Below are 25,090 nucleotides of genomic sequence, written 5' to 3' on the forward strand. Positions count from 1 at the left end.
AACTCTCCCTGTATCACGCCCTCGCTGTATCACACCCTAACTGTATCACACTCTCCCTGTACCACACCCTAGCTGTGTCACACCCTCACTGTATCACAATCTCTCTGTATCACACCCTCACTGTATCACACTCTCGCTGTATCACACCCTCACTGTATCACACTCTCCCTGTATCACACCCTCACTGTATCACACTCTCCCTCTATCACACCCTCACTGGATCACACACACCCTGTATCACACCCTTGCTGTATCACACCCTAACTGTATCACACCCTCACTGTATCACACTCTCCTTGTATCACACTCTCCCTGTATCACACCCTCGCTGTATCACACTCTCACTGTATCTCACCCTCACTGTATCACACTCTCACTGTATCACACCCTCACTGTATCACACTCTCCCTGTATCACACCCTCACTGTAACACACTTTCCCTGTATCACACCCTCACTGGATCACACTCTCCCTGTATCACACCCTCACTGTATCACACACTAACTGTATCACACCCTCACTGTAACACACTTTCCCTGTATCACACCCTCACTGGATCACGCTTTCCCTGTATCACACCCTCGCTGTATCACACTCTCACTGTATCACACCCTCACTGTATCACGCTCTCCCTGTATCACACCCTCACTATATCACACTCTCCCTGTATAACACTCTCCCTGTATCACACCCTCACTGTATCACACTCTCCCTGTATCACACCCTCACTGTATCAAACTCTCCCTGTATCACACGCTCCCTGTATCAAAATCTCCCTGTATCACACACTCACTGTATCACACTCTACCTGTATCACACTCTCCCTGTATCACACCCTCACTGTACCACACTCTCCAGGCAACACACACTCACTGTATCATACTCTCCCTGTATCAAACTCTCCCTGTATCACACACTCACTGTATCACATTCTCCCTGTATCACACCCTTGCTGTATCACAACCTCACTGTATCATACCCTCGCTGTATCACACCCTCGCTGTATCACACCCTCGCTGTACCACACCCTCACTGTATCACACCCTTGCTGTATCCCAACCTCACTGTATCACACCCTCACTGTATCACACACTCGCTGTATCACACCCTCACTGTATCACACTCTCCCTGTATCACACCCTTGCTGTATCACACCCTCGCTGTATCACACCCTCACTGTATCACACTTTTGCTGTTACACACCCTGACTGTATCACACCCTCACTGTATCACACCCACGCTGTATCACACCCTCACTGTATCACACTCTCCCTGTATCACACCCTCACTGTATCACACACTCACTGCATCACACCCTCGCTGTATCACACCCTCGCTGTATCACACCCTCACTGTATCACACACTCGCTGCATCACACTCTCCCTGTATCACACTCTCCCTGTATCACACCCTCACTGTATCACACCCTCCCTGTATCACACTCTCCCTGTATCACACCCTCGCTGTATCACACCCTCACTGTATCACACTTTCGCTGTAACACACCCTCACTGTATCACACCCTCACTGTATCACACCCACGCTGTATCACACCCTCACTGTATCACACTCTCCCTGTATCACACCCTCGCTGTATCACACCCTTACTGTATCACACTTTTGCTGTATCACACCCTCGCTGTATCACACTCTCCCTGTATCACACCCTCGCTGTATCACACCCTCGCTGTATCACACTCTCCCTGTATCACACTCTCCCTGTATCACACTCTCCCTCTATCACACTCTCCCTGTATCACACCCTCACTGTATCACACTCTCCCTGTAAAAAACCCTCGCTGTATCACACACTAAAAGTATCACACTCTCCCTGTATCACACCCTCGCTGTATCACACCCTTACAGTATCACCCTCTCCCTGTATCACACCTTCACTGTATCACGCTCTCACTGTATCACACCCTCACTGTATCACACTCTCCCTGTATCACACCCTCACTGTAACACACTTTCCCTGTATCACACCCTCACTGGATCACACTCTCCATGTAACACACGCTCACTGTATCACACCCTAACTGTATCACACCCTCACTGTATCACAATCTCCCTGTATCACACATGCCCTGTATCACACCCTCACTGTATGACACTCTCACTGTATCACACCCTCACTGTATCACGCTCTCCCTGTATCACACCCTCACTGTATCACACTCTCCCTGTATCACACTCTCCCTGTATCACACCCTCACTGTATCACACTCTCCCTGTATCACACCCTCACTGTATCACACTCTCCCTGTATCACACCCTCCCTGTATGACACTCTCACTGTATCACACCCTCACTGTATCACGCTCTCCCTGTATCACACCCTCACTGTATCACACTCTCCCTGTATCACACTCTCCCTGTATCACACCCTCACTGTATCACACTTTTCCTGTATCACACCCTCACTGTATCAAACTCTCCCTGTATCACACGCTCCCTGTATAACACTCTCCCTGTATCACACACTCACTGTATCACACTCTCCCTGTATCACACTCTCCCTGTATCACACCCTCACTGTATCACACTCTCCCTGAATCACACTCTCCCTGTATCACACACTCACTGTATCACACTCTCCCTGTATCACACAGTCACTGTATCACACTCTCCCTGTATCACACACTCACTGTATCACACTCTCCCTGTATCACACTCTCCCTGTATCACACACTCCCTGTATCACACTCTCTCTGTATCACACCCTCAATGTATCACACTCTCCCTGTATCACACTCTCCCTGTATCACACCCTGAATGTATCACACCCCTGCTGTATCACTCTCGCCCTGTATCACACACTCTCTGTATCACACTCTCCCTGTATCACAACCTCGCTGTATCACACCCTCACTGTATCACACCATCGCTGTATCACACCCTCGCTGTATCACACCCTCGCTGTATCACACCCTCACTGTATCACACTCTCCCTGTATCACACTCTCCCTGTATCACACCCTCGCTGTATCACACCCTCACTGTATCACACTTTCGCTGAATCGCACCCTCACTGTATCACACCCTCACTGTATCACACCCAAGCCGTATCAAATCCTCCCTGTATCACACTCTCCCTGTATCACACCCTCGCTGTACCACACCCTCACTGTATCACAATTTCGCTGTATCACACACTCACTGCATCACACCCTCGTTGTATCACACCCTCGCTGTATCACACTATCCTTGTATCACACTCTCCCTGTATCACACCCTCACTGTATCACACCCTCCCTGTATCACACCTTCACTGTTTCACAATCTCTCTGTATCACACTCTCCCTGTATCACACCCTCACTGTATCACACTCTCCCTGTATCAAACTCTCCCTGTATCACACCCTCGCTGTGTCACCCCCTCACTGTATCACACTTTCGCTGTATCACACCCTCACTGTTTCACACTCACCCTGTATCACACCCTCCCTGTATCACACCCTCGCTGTATCACACCCACACTGTATCACACTCTCCCTGTATCACAAGTGCCCTGTATCACACCCTCGCTATATGACACTCTCACTGTATCACACCCTCACTGTATCACGCTCTCCCTGTATCACACCCTCACTGTATCACATACTAACTTTATCACACTCTCCCTGTATCAAACTTTCCCTGTATCACACCCTAACTGTATCACACCCTCGCTCTATCACACTCTCCCTTTATCACACTCTCCCTGTATCACACCCTCCCTGTATGACACTCTCACTGTATCACACCCTCACTGTATCACGCTCTCCCTGTATCACACACTCACTGTATCACACTCTCCCTGTATCACACCCTCACTGTATCAAACTCTCCCTGTATCACATGCTCCCTGTATAACACTCTCCCTGTATCACACACTCACTGTATCACACTCTCCCTGTATCACACTCTCCCTGTATCACACCCTCACTGTATCACACTCTCCCTGAATCACACACTCACTGTATCACGCTCTCCCTGTATCACACTCTCCCTGTATCACACACTCACTGTATCACACTCTCCCTGTATCACACAGTCACTGTATCACACTCTCCCTGTACCACACCCTCACTGTATCACATTCTCCCTGTATCACACTCTTCCTGTATCACACACTCCCTGTTTCACACTCTCTCTGTATCACACCCTCAATGTATCACACTCTCCCTGTATCACACTCTCCCTGTATCACACCCTGAATGTATCACACCCTTGCTGTATCACACTCGCCCTGTATCACACCCTCGCTGTATCACACCCTCACTGTATCACACCATCGCTGTATCACACCCTCGCTGTATCACACCCTCGCTGTATCACACCCTCACTGTATCACACTCTCCCTGTATCACACTCTCCCTGTATCACACCCTCGCTGTATCACACCCTCACTGTATCACACTTTCGCTGAATCACACCCTCACTGTATCACACCCTCACTGTATCACACCCAAGCTGTATCAAACCCTCCCTGTATCACACTCTCCCTGTATTACACCCTCGCTGTATCACACCCTCACTGTATCACAATTTCGCTGTATCACACACTCACTGAATCACACCCTCGTTGTATCACACCCTCGCTGTATCACACTCTCCTTGTATCACACTCTCCCTGTATCACACCCTCACTGTATCACACCCACCCTGTATTACACCTTCACTGTATCACACTCTCTCTGTATCACACTCTCCCTGTATCTCACCCTCACTGTATCACACTCTCCCTGTATCACACTCTCCCTGTATCACATCCTCGCTGTGTCACACCCTCACTGTATCACACCTTCGCTGTATCACACCATCACTGTTTCACAATCACCCTGTATCACACCCTGCCTTTATCACACCCTTGCTGTATCACACCCACACTGTATCACACTCTCCCTGTATCACACTCTCCCTGTATCACACTCTACCTGTATCACACTCTCCCTGTATCACACTCTCCCTGTATCACACCCTCACTGTATCACACCCTCACTGTATCACACTTTTGCTTTATCACACCCTCACTAAATCACACCCTCACTGTATCACACCCACGCTGTATCACACCCTCACTGTATCACACTCTCCCTGTATCATACCCTCGCTGTATCACACCCTCACTGTATCAAACTTTCGCTGTATCACACCCTCACTGTATCACACACTCCCTGTATCACACCCTCCGTGTATCCCACTCTCACTGTATCACACCCTCACTGTATCACACTCTCCCTGTATCACACCCTCTGTGTATCACACTCTCCCTGTATCACACTCTCCCTGTATCACACCCTCACTGTATCACACTCTTCCTGTATCACACCCTCGCTGTATCACGCACTAACTGTATCACACTGTCCCTGTATCACACCCTCGCTGTATCACACCCTCACAGTATCACACTCTCCCTGTATCCGACCCTCACTGTATCACACTCTCACTGTATCACACCCTCACTGTATCACACTCTCCCTGTATCACACCCTCGCTGTATCACACTTTCCCTGTATCACACCCTCACTGGATCACACACTCCCTGTATCACACGCTCGCTGTATCACACCCTAACTGTATCACACCCTCGCTGTATCACACCCTCACTGGATCACACTCTCCCTGTATCACACCCTCGCTGTATCACACTCTAACTGTATCACACCCTCCCTGTATCACACCCTTGCTGTATCACACCCACACTGTATCACACTCTCCCTTTATCACACCCTCCCTGTATCACACTCTACCTGTATCACACTCTCCCTGTATCACACTCTCCCTGTATCACACCCTCACTGTATCACACGCTCACTGTATCACACTTTCGCTTTATCACACCCTCACTAAATCACACCCTCACTGTATCACACCCACGCTGTATCACACCCTGACTGTATCACACTCTCCCTGTATCATACCCACGCTGTATCACACCCTCACTGTATCAAACTTTCGCTGTATCACACCCTCACTGTATCACACACTCCCTGTATCACACCCTCCGTGTATCCCACCCTCAGTGTAGCACACCCTCACTGTATCACACTCTCCCTGTATCACACCCTCCATGTATCACACTCTCCCTGTATCACACCCTCACTGTATCACATACTAACTTTATCACACTCTCCCTGTATCAAACTTTCCCTGTATCACACCCTAACTGTATCACACCCTCGCTCTATCACACTCTCCCTTTATCACACTCTCCCTGTATCACACCCTCCCTGTATGACACTCTCACTGTATCACACCCTCACTGTATCACGCTCTCCCTGTATCACACACTCACTGTATCACACTCTCCCTGTATCACACCCTCACTGTATCAAACTCTCCCTGTATCACATGCTCCCTGTATAACACTCTCCCTGTATCACACACTCACTGTATCACACTCTCCCTGTATCACACTCTCCCTGTATCACACCCTCACTGTATCACACTCTCCCTGAATCACACACTCACTGTATCACGCTCTCCCTGTATCACACTCTCCCTGTATCACACACTCACTGTATCACACTCTCCCTGTATCACACAGTCACTGTATCACACTCTCCCTGTACCACACCCTCACTGTATCACATTCTCCCTGTATCACACTCTTCCTGTATCACACACTCCCTGTTTCACACTCTCTCTGTATCACACCCTCAATGTATCACACTCTCCCTGTATCACACTCTCCCTGTATCACACCCTGAATGTATCACACCCTTGCTGTATCACACTCGCCCTGTATCACACCCTCGCTGTATCACACCCTCACTGTATCACACCATCGCTGTATCACACCCTCGCTGTATCACACCCTCGCTGTATCACACCCTCACTGTATCACACTCTCCCTGTATCACACTCTCCCTGTATCACACCCTCGCTGTATCACACCCTCACTGTATCACACTTTCGCTGAATCACACCCTCACTGTATCACACCCTCACTGTATCACACCCAAGCTGTATCAAACCCTCCCTGTATCACACTCTCCCTGTATTACACCCTCGCTGTATCACACCCTCACTGTATCACAATTTCGCTGTATCACACACTCACTGCATCACACCCTCGTTGTATCACACCCTCGCTGTATCACACTCTCCTTGTATCACACTCTCCCTGTATCACACCCTCACTGTATCACACCCACCCTGTATTACACCTTCACTGTATCACACTCTCTCTGTATCACACTCTCCCTGTATCTCACCCTCACTGTATCACACTCTCCCTGTATCACACTCTCCCTGTATCACACCCTCGCTGTGTCACACCCTCACTGTATCACACTTTCGCTGTATCACACCATCACTGTTTCACAATCACCCTGTATCACACCCTGCCTTTATCACACCCTTGCTGTATCACACCCACACTGTATCACACTCTCCCTGTATCACACTCTCCCTGTATCACACTCTACCTGTATCACACTCTCCCTGTATCACACTCTCCCTGTATCACACCCTCACTGTATCACACCCTCACTGTATCACACTTTTGCTTTATCACACCCTCACTAAATCACACCCTCACTGTATCACACCCACGCTGTATCACACCCTCACTGTATCACACTCTCCCTGTATCATACCCTCGCTGTATCACACCCTCACTGTATCAAACTTTCGCTGTATCACACCCTCACTGTATCACACACTCCCTGTATCACACCCTCCGTGTATCCCACTCTCACTGTATCACACCCTCACTGTATCACACTCTCCCTGTATCACACCCTCTGTGTATCACACTCTCCCTGTATCACACTCTCCCTGTATCACACCCTCACTGTATCACACTCTTCCTGTATCACACCCTCGCTGTATCACGCACTAACTGTATCACACTCTCCCTGTATCACACCCTCGCTGTATCACACCCTCACAGTATCACACTCTCCCTGTATCCGACCCTCACTGTATCACACTCTCACTGTATCACACCCTCACTGTATCACACTCTCCCTGTATCACACCCTCGCTGTATCACACTTTCCCTGTATCACACCCTCACTGGATCACACACTCCCTGTATCACACGCTCGCTGTATCACACCCTAACTGTATCACACCCTCGCTGTATCACACCCTCACTGGATCACACTCTCCCTGTATCACACCCTCGCTGTATCACACTCTAACTGTATCACACCCTCCCTGTATCACACCCTTGCTGTATCACACCCACACTGTATCACACTCTCCCTTTATCACACCCTCCCTGTATCACACTCTACCTGTATCACACTCTCCCTGTATCACACTCTCCCTGTATCACACCCTCACTGTATCACACGCTCACTGTATCACACTTTCGCTTTATCACACCCTCACTAAATCACACCCTCACTGTATCACACCCACGCTGTATCACACCCTGACTGTATCACACTCTCCCTGTATCATACCCACGCTGTATCACACCCTCACTGTATCAAACTTTCGCTGTATCACACCCTCACTGTATCACACACTCCCTGTATCACACCCTCCGTGTATCCCACCCTCAGTGTAGCACACCCTCACTGTATCACACTCTCCCTGTATCACACCCTCCATGTATCACACTCTCCCTGTATCACACACTCCCTGTATCACACCCTCACTGTATCACACTCTCCCTGTATCACACCCTCGCTGTATCACACACTAACTGTATCACACTCTCCCTGTATCACACCCTCGCTGTATCACACCCTCACAGTATCACACTCTCCCTGTATCAGACCCTCACTGTATCACACTCTCACTGTATCACACCCTCACTGTATCACACTCTCCCTGTATCACACCCTCGCTGTATCACACACTAACTGTATCACACTCTCCCTGTATCACACTCTCCCTGTATCACACTCTCCCTGTATCACACCCTCGCTGTATCACACCCTAACTGTATCACACCCTCGCTGTATCACACTCTCCCTGTATCACACTTTCCATGTATCACACCCTCGCTGTATGACACTCTCACTGTATCACACCCTCACTGTATCACACTCTCCCTGTATCACACTCTCCCTGTATCACACCCTCACTGTATCACACTCTCCCTGTATCACACCCTCACTGTATCAAACTCTCCCTGTATCACACGCTCCCTGTATCACACTCTCCCTGTATCACACAATCACTGTATCACACTCTCCCTGTATCACACTCTCCCTCTATCACACCCTCACGGTATAACACTCTCCCTGTATCACACACTCACTGTATCACGCTCTCCCTGTATCACACTCTCCCTGTATCACACACTCACTGTATCACACTCTCCCTGTATCACACATTCACTGTATCACACTCTCCCTGTATCACACCCTCACTGCATCACATTCTCCCTGTATCACACTCTTCCTGTATCACGCACTCCCTGTATCACAACCTCACTGTATCACACTCTCTCTGTATCACACCCTCAATGTATCACACTCTCCCTGTATCACACACTCTCTGTATCACACTCTCCCTGTATCTCACCCTCGCTGTATCACACCCTCACTGTATCACACTCTCACTGTATCACACCCTCGCTGTATAACACCCTCACCGTTATCACTCCCTCGCTGTATCACACCCTCACTGTATCACACCATCGCTATATCACACCCTCGCTGTATCACACCCTCGTTGTATCACACCCTCACTGTATCACACTCTCCCTGCATCATATTCTCCCTGTATCACACCCTCGCTGTATCACACCCTCACTGTATCACACTTTCGCTGAAACACACCCTCACTGTATCACACACTCACAGTATCACAACCACGCTGTTTCGAACCCTCTCTGTATCACACTCTCCCTGTATCATACCCTCGCTGTATCACACCCTCACTGTATCATACATTCGCTGTATCACACCCTCACTGTATCACACCCTCGTAGTATCACACCCTCACTATATCACACCCTCCTTGTATCACACTCTCCCTGTATCGCACCCTCACTGTATCATACCATCCCTGTATCACACCTTCACTGTATCACACTCTCCCTGTATCACACTCTCCCTGTATCACACCCTCACTGTACCACACTCTCCCTGTATCACACTCTCTTTGTATCAAACCCTCGCTGTATCACACCCTCACTGTATCACACTTTCGCTCTATCACAACTTCACTGTTTCACACTCTCCCTGTATCACACCCTCCCTGTATCACACCCTTGCTGTATCACACCCACACTGTATCAAACTCTCCCTGTATCACCCCCTCGCTGTATCACACCCTAACTGTATCACACTCTCCCTGTACCACACCCTAGCTGTATCACACCCTCACTGTATCACACTCTCTCTGTATCACACCCTCACTGTATCACACTCTCACTGTATCACACCCTCACTGCATCACACTCTCCCTGTATCACACCGTCACTGTATCACACTCTCCCTCTATCACACCCTCACTGGATCACACACTCCCTGTATCACACCCTTGCTGTATCACACCCTAACTGTATCACACCCTCGCTGTATCACACTCTCCTTGTATCACACTTTCCCTGTATCACACCCTCGCTGTATCACACTCTCTCTGTATCTCACCCTCACTGTATCACACTCTCCCTGTATCACACCCTCACTGTATCACAATCTCCCTTATCACACTCTCCCTGTATCACACCCTCACTGTATCACACTCTACCTGTATCACCCCCTCACTGTATCACATTCTCCCTGTATCACACACTGCCTGTATCACACTCTCCCTGAATCACACACTCACTGTATCACACTCTCCCTTTATCACACTCTCCCTGTATCACACCCTCACTGTATCACACTCTCCCTGTATTTCACTCTCAATGTATCACACACTCACTGTATCACACACTTCCTGTATCACACACTCTCTGTATCACACCCTCACTGTATCACACTCTCTCTGTATCACACCCTCAATGTATCACACTCTCCCTGTATCACACTCTCCCTCTATCACACCCTGAATGTATCACACCCTCGCAGTATCACACTCTTCCTGTATCACACCCTCGCTGTATCATACTCTCCCACTATCACACCCTCGCTGTATCACACCCTCACTGTATCACACTCTCACTGTATCACACCCTCACTGTATCACACCTTCACTGTATCACACCTTCGCTGTATCACTCCCTCACTGTATCGCACTCTCCCTGTCTCACACCTTCGCTGTATCACACACTCACTGTATCACACCCTCACTGTATCACACCCTCACTGTGTCACACTCTTCCTGTATCACACCCTCACTGTATCACACTCTCACTGTATCACACCCTCACTGTATCACACTCTCCCTGTATCACACCCTCACTGTATCACAGTCTCCCTGTATCACACCCTCACCGTATCACACTCTCCCTGTATCACATCCTCGTTGTATCACACCCTCACTGTATCACACTCTCCCTGTGTCACACTCTCCCTGTATCACACCCTCCCTGTATCACACCTTCACTGTATCACACTCTCCCTGTATCACACCCTCTCTGTATCACACCCTCTCTACATCATGCCCTCACTGTATCACACCCTCACTGTATCACACCCTCGCTGTATCATACCCTCTCTGTATCACACTCTCTCTGCATCATGCCCTCACTCTATCACACCCTCGCTGTATCGCACCCTCACTGTTTCACACCCACGCTGTCTCACACCATCGCTGTATCACACACTCGCTGCATCACACCCTCACTGTATCACACCCTCACTGTGTCACACTCTCCCTGTATCACACCCTCACTGTATCACACTCTCACTGTATCACACCCTCACTGTATCACACTCTCCCTGTATCACACCCTCACTGTATCACACTCTCCCTGTATCACACCCTCACTGTGTCACACTCTCCCTGTATCACTTCCTCGTTGTATCACACCCTCACTGTATCACACTCTCCCTGTATCACACTCTCCCTGTATCACACCCTCCCTGTATCACACCTTCACTGTATCACACTCTCCCTGTATCACACTCTCCCTGTATCACACCCTCACTGTATCACCTTCTCCCTGTATCACACCCTCGCTTTTTCACACACTCACTGTATCACACCCTCACTGTATCACACCCTCGCTGTATCACACCCTCGCTGTATCACACCCTCTCTGTATCACACCCTCTCTACATCATGCCCTCACTGTATCACACCCTCACTGTATCACACCCTCGCTGTATCACACCCGCTCTGTATCACACTCTCTCTGCATCATGCCCTCACTCTATCACACCCTCACTGTATCATACCTTCGCTGTATCACACATTCACTGTATCACACCCTTGCTGTATCACACCCTCTCTCTATCATACTCTCTCTACATCATGCCCTCACTGTATCACACCCTCATTGTATCACACCCTCTCTTTATCACACCCTCACTGTATCACACCCTTGCTGTATCACAATCTCTCTACATCATGTCCTCACTGTATCACAGCCTCAATGTATCACACCCTGACTGTATCACACCCTCACAAGATCACACCCACACAGTATTACACCCACACACTATCAGAACTCTCGCTGTATCACACCTCAAATATCACACCCTCGCTGTATCACACCCTCATGTATCACATTCTCACTGTATCACACCCTCACTGTATCACACTCACACAGTATCACACCCAAACAGTATCACATCACAAATATCACGCCCAAACAGTATCACACCCTTACAGTATCACACCCCTCGCTGCATCACACCCTCACTGTATCACACTCTCACAGTATCACATGCTAACAGCATCACACCCTAACATCATCACACCCTAACAGCATTACACCCTTACTATATTACATCCTCGCTGTATCACACCCACACAGTATCACACCCTCACTATAACACACCCTCACTATATCGCACCCTCACTATATCACACCCGCACCGTATCACACTCTCACAGTATCACACCCTCACTATATCACACACTCACTATATCACACCCTCATGATATCACACACTCACTATATCACACTCTCACTATATCACACAATCATTATATCACATACTCACAGTATCACACCCTCACAGTATCACACCCACACAGTATCACACCCCTCACTGTATCACACCACAAATATCATACCCTCACAGTATCAGACCCTTGCTGTATCACACCCTCCCTATATCACACCATCACAGTATCACACTCTCACAGTATCACACACTCATAGTATCACATCCTCACCATATCACACCCTCACAGTATCACATGCTAACAGTATCACACCCTAACAGCATCACACCCGAACAGGATTACACCCTTACTATATTACAACCTCGCTGTATCACACCCTCACTGTATCACACCCTCACTATAACATAACATCACTATATCACACCCTCACTATATCACACCCTCACTATAACAGACCCTCACAGTATCACACCCTCACTATATCACACCTTCACTATAAAACACAATCACAGTATCACATCCTCACAGTATCACACCCTCACTGTATCACACCCTCTCTATATCAAACCCTCACTATACCACACCCTCACTATATCACAAACTCACTATATCACACACTCATTCTATCACACACTCACAGTATCACACCCACACAGTATCACACCCACACAGTATCACACACACAGTATCACACCCCTCGCTGTATCACACCCTCACTATATCAAACACTCATTATATCACACACTCACTATATCACAACCTCACTGTATCACACACTCACGGTATCACACCCTCACAGACTCACACCCACACAGTATCACACCCTCAGTGTATCACACCCTCCCTATATCACACCCTCCCTATATCACAGCCTCACAGTATCATACACTCGCAGCATCACACCTCACAGTATCACGCTCTCACTAAACCACACCCTCACTGTATCACATCCTCACAGTATCACTCCCACACAGTATCACACCCTTCACTTTATCACAGCACAAATATCACACCCTCACAGTATCACACCCTCGCTGTATCACACCCTCCCTATATCACACCCTCACATTATCACACCCTCACAGTATCACACTCTCACAGTATCACACCCTCACCGTATCACACCATCACAGTATCACATACTAAGAGCATCACACAATAACAGCATCACACCCCAACAGTATTACACCCTTACTATATTACACCCTCGCTGTATCACACCCTCACAGTATCACACCCTCACTATAACACAACCTCACTATATCACACTCTCACTATATCACACCCTCACTATAACACACTCTCACAGTATCACACCCTCACTATATCACATCCTCTCTGTAACACACACTCACAGTATCACACCCTCACAGTATCACACCATCTCTATATCGCAACCTCACTGTATCGCACTCTCACTGTATCGCACCCTCACTGTATCACACACTCTCTATATCATACTCTCACTATATCACACACTCACTATATCACACCCTCGCTATATCACACACACACTATATCACACACTCACTATATCACACCCTCACAGTATCACACCCACAGAGTATCACACCCTCACAGTATCACACCCCTCGCTGTATCACACCTCAAATATCACACCCTCGCTGTATCACACTCTCAGTATCACACTCTCACTGTATCACAACCCTCACTGTATCACACCACAAATATCACACTCTCACAGTATCACACTCTCACAGTATCACACCTTCACTATATCACACCCTCACAGTATCACACCCCTCGCTGCATCACACCCTCACCATGTCACACACTCACCGTATCACACCCTCACCGTATCACACCCTCATCGTATCACACCCTAACAGCATCACATCCCAACAGCAGCACACCCTAACAGCATTACACCCTAAATATATTACACCTCGCTGTTTCACACCGTCACAGTATCATACCTTCACTGTATCACACCCTTGCTGTCTCACACCCTCACACTATCACACTCTCACTGTATCACACCCCTCGCTGTTTCACACCAAAAATATCACACCCTCACCGTATCACACACTCATCATATCACACCCTAACAGCATCACTCCCTAACAGCATCACACCCTAACTGCATTACACCCTTACTATATTACACCTCGCTGTTTCACACCCTCACAATATCACACCCTCACTATATCACACCCTCGGTGTATCTCACCCACACTGTATCACAGCCACACTTTATCACACCCTTCGCTGTTTCACACCACAAATATCACACTCTCACCGTATCACACCCTCACTGTATCACACCCTAACAGCATCACACACTTACTATATTACACCCTCGCTGTATCACACTCTCACTGTATCACACTCTCACTGTATCACACCCTCTCTATAATACACCCTCTCTATAATCACACCCTCTCTATATCACAGCCTCACTGTGAAACACCCTCACTTTTTCACACCCTCGCTGTATCTGTACTCACCGTATCACAATCTTTCTATATCGCACCCTCACTATATCACACACTCCCAGTATCACACACTCAATTTATCACACCCTCATAATATCACAACCTCACTACATCACACCCTCACAATACCACACACTCATTATATCACATCCTCATTTTGTCACACCCTCACTATAACGCACCCTCACTGTGAAACACCCTCACTTTATCACACCCTCACTGTATCACATCCTCACTATATCACTCCCTCACATTATAGCACCCTCACTATATCGCCCCCTCACGATATCACACACTCACTATATCATACACTCAATATATCACACACTCATTATATCGCACACTCACAGTATCACACCCTCACTGTATCACATCCACACAGTATTACACCCACACAGTATCACACTCCTCGCTGTTTCACACCTCAAATATCACACACTCGCTGTATCACACACTCACTGTATCAAACCCTCACTGTATCACACCCACACAGTATCACACCTTCACTGTATCACACCATCCCTATATCACACCCTCCCTATTTCACACCCTCACAGTATCACACCCTCACAGTATCACACCCGCACAATATCACACGCTCACCATATCACATGCTAACAGCATCGCACCCTAACAGCATCACATCCTAACAGCATTGCACCCTCGCTGTAATACACCCGCACAGAATCACACCCTCAATATAACACACCCTCACTATATCACACCCTCACTATAACACACCCTCACTATATTACACCCTCACAGTATAACACCCTCACTATATCGCACCCTCCCAAAACACACTCACAGTATCACACCCTCACCGTATCACACGCTCACCGTATCACACCCTCATCATATCACACCCTAACAGCATCACAGCCTAACAGCAGCACACCCTAACAGCATTAGACCCTAACTATATTATACCTCGCTGTGTGACACCGTCACAGTATCACACCTTCACTGTCTCACAAACTTGCTGTCTCACACCCTCACAGTATCACACTCTCACTGTATCACACCCCTCGCTGTTTCATGCCACAAATATCACACCCTCACCATATCACACTCTCATCGTATCACACCCTAACAGCATCACACCCTAACAGCATCACACCCTAACTGCATTACACCCTTACTATATTACACCTCGCTGTTTCACGCCCTCACAGTATCACACGCTCACTGTATCACACCCTCGCTGTTTCACACCCTCACAGTATCACACCCTCACTGTATCACACCCTCACTGTATCACACCCACACTGTATCACAGCCACACTTTATCACACCCCTCGCTGTTTCACACCTCAAATATCACACACTCGCTGTATCACACCCTCACTGTATCACAAACTCACTGTATCAAACCCTCACTGTTTCACACCCACACAGTATCACACCCTCACAATATCACACGCTCACTGTATCACATGCTAACAGCATCACACCATAACAGCATCACATCCTAACAGCATTACACCCTTACTATATTACACCCTCGCTGTATTACACCCGCACAGAATCACACCCTCAATATAACACACCCTCAATATATCACACCCTCACTATAACACACCCTCACTATATTACACCCTCACAGTATAACACCCTCACTATATCACACCCTCACTAAAACACACTCACAGTATCACACGCTCACAGTATCACATCCCCACTATATCGCACCTTTACTGTATCGCACCCTCACTGAATCACACCCTCGGTTTATGAAACCCTCACTATATCACACACTCACTATATCACACCCTCACTATATCACACACACACTATATCACATACTCACTATATCACACACTCATTATAGCACAAACTCAATATATCACACACTGAATATATGACACACTCAATATATCACACACTCAATATATCACACACACATTAAATCACACACACATTATATCACGCGCACATTATATCACACCCTCGCTGTATCATACCCTCACTGTATCACACCCTCACTAGAGCACACCCTCACTGTATCACACCCTCACTGTATCACACCCTCACTATAACACACCCTCACTATAACACACACTCACTGTAACACACACTCTGTATCACAACCTCACTGTATCACACACTCACAGTATCACACCCTCACAGTATCAGACCCTCACTGTATCACACCCTCACTATATCACACCCTCACTGTATCGCACCCTCGCTGTATCGCACCCTCGCTGTATCACACGCTCACTATGTCACACACTCACTATACCATACACTCACAGTATCACACCCTGACTGTATCACACCCTCACAAGATCACACCCACACAGTATTACACCCACACAGTATCAGACCCCTCGCTGTATCACACCGCAAATATCACACCCTCGCTGTATCAAACCCTCAAGTATGACACTCTTACTGTATCACACCCTCACTCTATCACACTCACACAGTATCACACCCAAAAAGTATCACACCACAAATATCACACCCACACAGTATCACACATTCACTATTTCACAACCTCACTGTATCACACCCTCACAGTATCACACCCCTCACTGCATCACACCCTCACCATATCACACTCTCACAGTATCACATGCTAACAGCATCACACCCTAACATCATCACACCCTAACAGCATTACACCCTTACAATATTACATCCTCACTGTATCACACCCACACAGTATCACACCCTCACTATAACACACCCTCACTATATCGCACCCTCACTATATCACACCCTCACAGTATCACACCCTCACAGTATCACACCCTCACTATATCGCACCCTCACTATATCACACACTCACTATATCACAAACTCACTATATCACACACTCATTATATCACACACTCACAGTATCACACCCACACAGTATCACACACAAACAGTATCACACCCCTCGCTGTATCACACCCTCACCATATCAAACACTCACTATATCACACAATCATTATATCACACATTCACAGTATCAAGCCCTCACAGTATCACACCCACACAGTATCACACCCCTCACTGCATCACACCACAAATATCATACCCTCACAGTATCAGACCCTCACTGTATCACACCCTCCCTATATCACACCCTCACAGTATCACACCCTCACAGTATCACACTCTCACAGTATCACATGCTAACAGTATCACGCCCTAACAGCATCACTCCCAAACAGCATTACACCCTTACTATATTACAACCTCGCTGTAGCACACCCTCACTGTATCACACCCTCACTATAACACAACATCACTATATCACACCCTCACTATATCACACCCTCACTATAACACACCCTCACAGTATCACACCCTCACTATATCACACCCTCACTATAACACACCCTCACAGTATCACACCCTCACTATATCACACCTTCACTATAACACACACTCACAGTATCACACTCTCACTATATCACACCTTCACTATAACACACACTCACAGTATCACATTCTCACAGTATCACACCCTCACTATATCGCACCCTCACTGTATCACACCCTCTCTATATCAAACCCTCACTATATCACACGCTCACTATATCACACATTCACTATATCACGAACTCACTATATCACACACTCATTATATCACACACTCACAGTATCACACCCACACAGTATCACACCCACACAGTATCACAAACACACAGTATCACACCCCTCGCTGTATCACACCTTCACTATATCAAACACTCACTATATCACACACTCACTATATCACACCCTCACAGACTCACACCCACACAGTATCACAGCCTCAGTGTATCACACCCTCCATATATCACACCCTCCCTTTTTCACAGCCTCACAGTATCACACCCTCACCGTATCACATGCTAACAGTATCACACCCTAACAGCATCACACCCGAACAGCATTACACCCTTACTATATTAAAACCTCGCTGTATCACACACTCACAGTATCACACCCTCGCTGTACCATGTACTCACTGTATCACAATCTTTCTATATCGCACCCTCACTATATCACACACTCACAGTATCACACACTCACTTTATTACAACCGCACTATATCACACCCTCACAGTATCACACCCTCACTATATGAAACACTCACTATATCACACAATCATTACATCACACACTCACAGTATCACACCCTCACAGTATCACACCCACACAGTATCACACACTCATAGTATCACACTCTCACTGAATCACACCCTCACTGTATCACATCCTCACAGTATCACTCCCACACGGTATCACAACCCTCACTGTATCACAGCACAAATATCACAACCTCACAGTATCACACCCTCACTGTATTACACCCTCCCTATATCACACCCTCACATTATCACACCCTCACCGTATCACACCCTCACAGTATCACATGCTAACAGCATCACACACTAACAACATCACACCCCAACAGTAGTACAGCCTTACTATATTACACCCTCGCTGTATCACACCCTCACAGTATCACACCCTCACTATAACACATCCACACTATATCACACTCTCACTATATCACACCCTCACTATAACACACCCTCACAGTATCACACCCTCACTATATCACACCCTCACTATAACACACACTCACAGTATCACACCCACACAGTATCACACCATCTCTATATCGCCCTCTCACTGAATCACACCCTCACTGTATCACACCCTCACTGTATCACACACTCTCTATATCATACCCTCACTATATCACACACTCACTATATCACACCCTCATAGTATCACACCCACACAGTATCACACCCTCACAGTATCACACCCCTCACTGTATCACACCTCAAATATCACACCGTCGCTGTAACACACCCTCACAGTATCACACTCTCACTGTATCACAACCCTCGCTGTATCACACCACAAATATCACACTCTCACAGTATCACACCCTCACAGTATCACACCCCTCGCTGCATCACACCCTCACCATGTCACACCCTCACCATATCACACCCTCACCGTATCACACCCTCACCGTATCACATCCTCATCGTATCACAACCTAACAGCATCACACCCTAACAGCAGCACACCCTAACAGCATTACACACTAACTATATTACACCTCGCTGTTTCACTCCGTCACAGTATCACACCTTCACTGTATCACACCCTTGCTGTCTCACACCCTCACAGTATCATACTCTCACTGTATCACACCCCTTGCTGTTTCACACCACAAATATCACACCCTCACCGTATCACACCCTCATCGTATCACACCCTAACAGCATCACACCCTAACAGCATCACACCCTAACTGCATTACACCCATACTATATTTCACCTCACTGATTCACACCCTCACAGTATCACACCCTCACTGTATCACACCCTCGCTGTATCACACCCACACTGGATCACAGCCACACTTTATCACACCCCTCGCTGTTTCACACCACAAATATCACACTCTCACCGTATCACACCCTCACTGTATCACACCCTAACAACATCACACACTTACTATATTACACCCTCGATGTATCACACTCTCACTGTATCACACTCTCACTGTATCACACCCTCTCTATAATACACCCTCTCTATAATCACACCATCTCTATATCACACCCTCACTGTGATACACCCTCACTTTATCACACCCTCGCTGTATCATGTACTCACCGTATCACAATCTTTCTATATCACACCCTCACTATATCACACACTCCCAGTATCACACACTCACTTTATCACACCCTCACTATATCACACCCTCACTACATCACACCCTCACAATATCACACCCTCACTATATCACATCCTCATTTTGTCACACCCTCACTATAACACACCCTCACTGTGAAACACCCTCACTTTATCACACCCTCACTGTATCACATCCTCACTATATCACACCCTCACATTATAGCATCCTCACTATATCGCCCCCTCACGATATCACACACTCACTGTAACATACACTCAATATATCACACACTCATTATATCACACACTCACAGTATCACTCCCTCACTGTATCACATCCACACAATATTACACCCAGACAGTATCACACACCTCGCTGTTTCACACCTCAAATATCACACATTCGCTGTATCACACCATCACTGTATCAAACCCTCACTGTATCAAACCCTCACTGTATCACACCCACACAGTATCACACCCTCGCTGTATCACACCGTCCCTATATCACACCCTCCCTATATCACACCCTCACAGTATCACACCCTCACAGTATCACACCCTCACAATATCACATGCTCACCGTATCACATGCTAACAGCATCACACCATAACAGCATCACATCCTAACAGCATTACACCCTTACTATATTACACCCTTGCTGTATTACACCCGCACAGAATCACACCCTCAATATAACACCCCCTCACTATATCACACCCTCACTATAACACACCCTCACTATATTACACCCTCACAGTATAACACCCTCACTATATCACACCCTCACTAAAACACACTCACAGTATCACACGCTCACAGTATCACATCCCCACTATATCGCACCTTTACTGTATCGCACCCTCACTGAATCACACCCTCGGTTTATGAAACCCTCACTATATCACACACTCACTATATCACACCCTCACTATATCACACACACACTATATCACATACTCACTATATCACACACTCATTATAGCACAAACTCAATATATCACACACTGAATATATGACACACTCAATATATCACACACTCAATATATCACACACACATTAAATCACACACACATTATATCACGCGCACATTATATCACACCCTCGCTGTATCATACCCTCACTGTATCACACCCTCACTAGAGCACACCCTCACTGTATCACACCCTCACTGTATCACACCCTCACTATAACACACCCTCACTATAACACACACTCACTGTAACACACACTCTGTATCACAACCTCACTGTATCACACACTCACAGTATCACACCCTCACAGTATCAGACCCTCACTGTATCACACCCTCACTATATCACACCCTCACTGTATCGCACCCTCGCTGTATCGCACCCTCGCTGTATCACACGCTCACTATGTCACACACTCACTATACCATACACTCACAGTATCACACCCTGACTGTATCACACCCTCACAAGATCACACCCACACAGTATTACACCCACACAGTATCAGACCCCTCGCTGTATCACACCGCAAATATCACACCCTCGCTGTATCAAACCCTCAAGTATGACACTCTTACTGTATCACACCCTCACTCTATCACACTCACACAGTATCACACCCAAAAAGTATCACACCACAAATATCACACCCACACAGTATTACACCCACACAGTATCAGACCCCTCGCTGTATCACACCGCAAATATCACACCCTCGCTGTATCAAACCCTCAAGTATGACACTCTTACTGTATCACACCCTCACTCTATCACACTCACACAGTATCACACCCAAAAAGTATCACACCACAAATATCACACCCACACAGTATCACACCTTCACTATTTCACAACCTCACTGTATCACACCCTCACAGTATCACACCCCTCACTGCATCACACCCTCACCATATCACACTCTCACAGTATCACATGCTAACAGCATCACACCCTAACATCATCACACCCTAACAGCATTACACCCTTACAATATTACATCCTCACTGTATCACACCCACACAGTATCACATCCTCACTATAACACACCCTCACTATATCGCACCCTCACTATATCACACCCTCACAGTATCACACCCTCACAGTATCACACCCTCACTATATCGCACCCTCACTATATCACACACTCACTATATCACAAACTCACTATATCACACACTCATTATATCACACACTCACAGTATCACACCCACACAGTATCACACACAAACAGTATCACACCCCTCGCTGTATCACACCCTCACCATATCAAACACTCACTATATCACACAATCATTATATCACACATTCACAGTATCACGCCCTCACAGTATCACACCCACACAGTATCACACCCCTCACTGCATCACACCACAAATATCATACCCTCACAGTATCAGACCCTCACTGTATCACACCCTCCCTATATCACACCCTCACAGTATCACACCCTCACAGTATCACACTCTCACAGTATCACATGCTAACAGTATCACGCCCTAACAGCATCACTCCCAAACAGCATTACACCCTTACTATATTACAACCTCGCTGTAGCACACCCTCACTGTATCACACCCTCACTATAACACAACATCACTATATCACACCCTCACTATATCACACCCTCACTATAACACACCCTCACAGTATCACACCCTCACTATATCACACCCTCACTATAACACACCCTCACAGTATCACACCCTCACTATATCACACCTTCACTATAACACACACTCACAGTATCACACTCTCACTATATCACACCTTCACTATAACACACACTCACAGTATCACATTCTCACAGTATCACACCCTCACTATATCGCACCCTCACTGTATCACACCCTCTCTATATCAAACCCTCACTATATCACACGCTCACTATATCACACATTCACTATATCACGAACTCACTATATCACACACTCATTATATCACACACTCACAGTATCACACCCACACAGTATCACACCCACACAGTATCACAAACACACAGTATCACACCCCTCGCTGTATCACACCTTCACTATATCAAACACTCACTATATCACACACTCACTATATCACACCCTCACAGACTCACACCCACACAGTATCACAGCCTCAGTGTATCACACCCTCCATATATCACACCCTCCCTTTTTCACAGCCTCACAGTATCACACCCTCACCGTATCACATGCTAACAGTATCACACCCTAACAGCATCACACCCGAACAGCATTACACCCTTACTATATTAAAACCTCGCTGTATCACACACTCACAGTATCACACCCTCGCTGTACCATGTACTCACTGTATCACAATCTTTCTATATCGCACCCTCACTATATCACACACTCACAGTATCACACACTCACTTTATTACAACCGCACTATATCACACCCTCACAGTATCACACCCTCACTATATGAAACACTCACTATATCACACAATCATTACATCACACACTCACAGTATCACACCCTCACAGTATCACACCCACACAGTATCACACACTCATAGTATCACACTCTCACTGAATCACACCCTCACTGTATCACATCCTCACAGTATCACTCCCACACGGTATCACAACCCTCACTGTATCACAGCACAAATATCACAACCTCACAGTATCACACCCTCACTGTATTACACCCTCCCTATATCACACCCTCACATTATCACACCCTCACCGTATCACACCCTCACAGTATCACATGCTAACAGCATCACACACTAACAACATCACACCCCAACAGTAGTACAGCCTTACTATATTACACCCTCGCTGTATCACACCCTCACAGTATCACACCCTCACTATAACACATCCACACTATATCACACTCTCACTATATCACACCCTCACTATAACACACCCTCACAGTATCACACCCTCACTATATCACACCCTCACTATAACACACACTCACAGTATCACACCCACACAGTATCACACCATCTCTATATCGCCCTCTCACTGAATCACACCCTCACTGTATCACACCCTCACTGTATCACACACTCTCTATATCATACCCTCACTATATCACACACTCACTATATCACACCCTCGCTATATCACATACACACTATATC

The sequence above is a fragment of the Carcharodon carcharias genome, chromosome 2, assembly GCF_017639515.1.
Source record: "Carcharodon carcharias isolate sCarCar2 chromosome 2, sCarCar2.pri, whole genome shotgun sequence".
NCBI lineage: Eukaryota > Metazoa > Chordata > Chondrichthyes > Lamniformes > Lamnidae > Carcharodon > Carcharodon carcharias.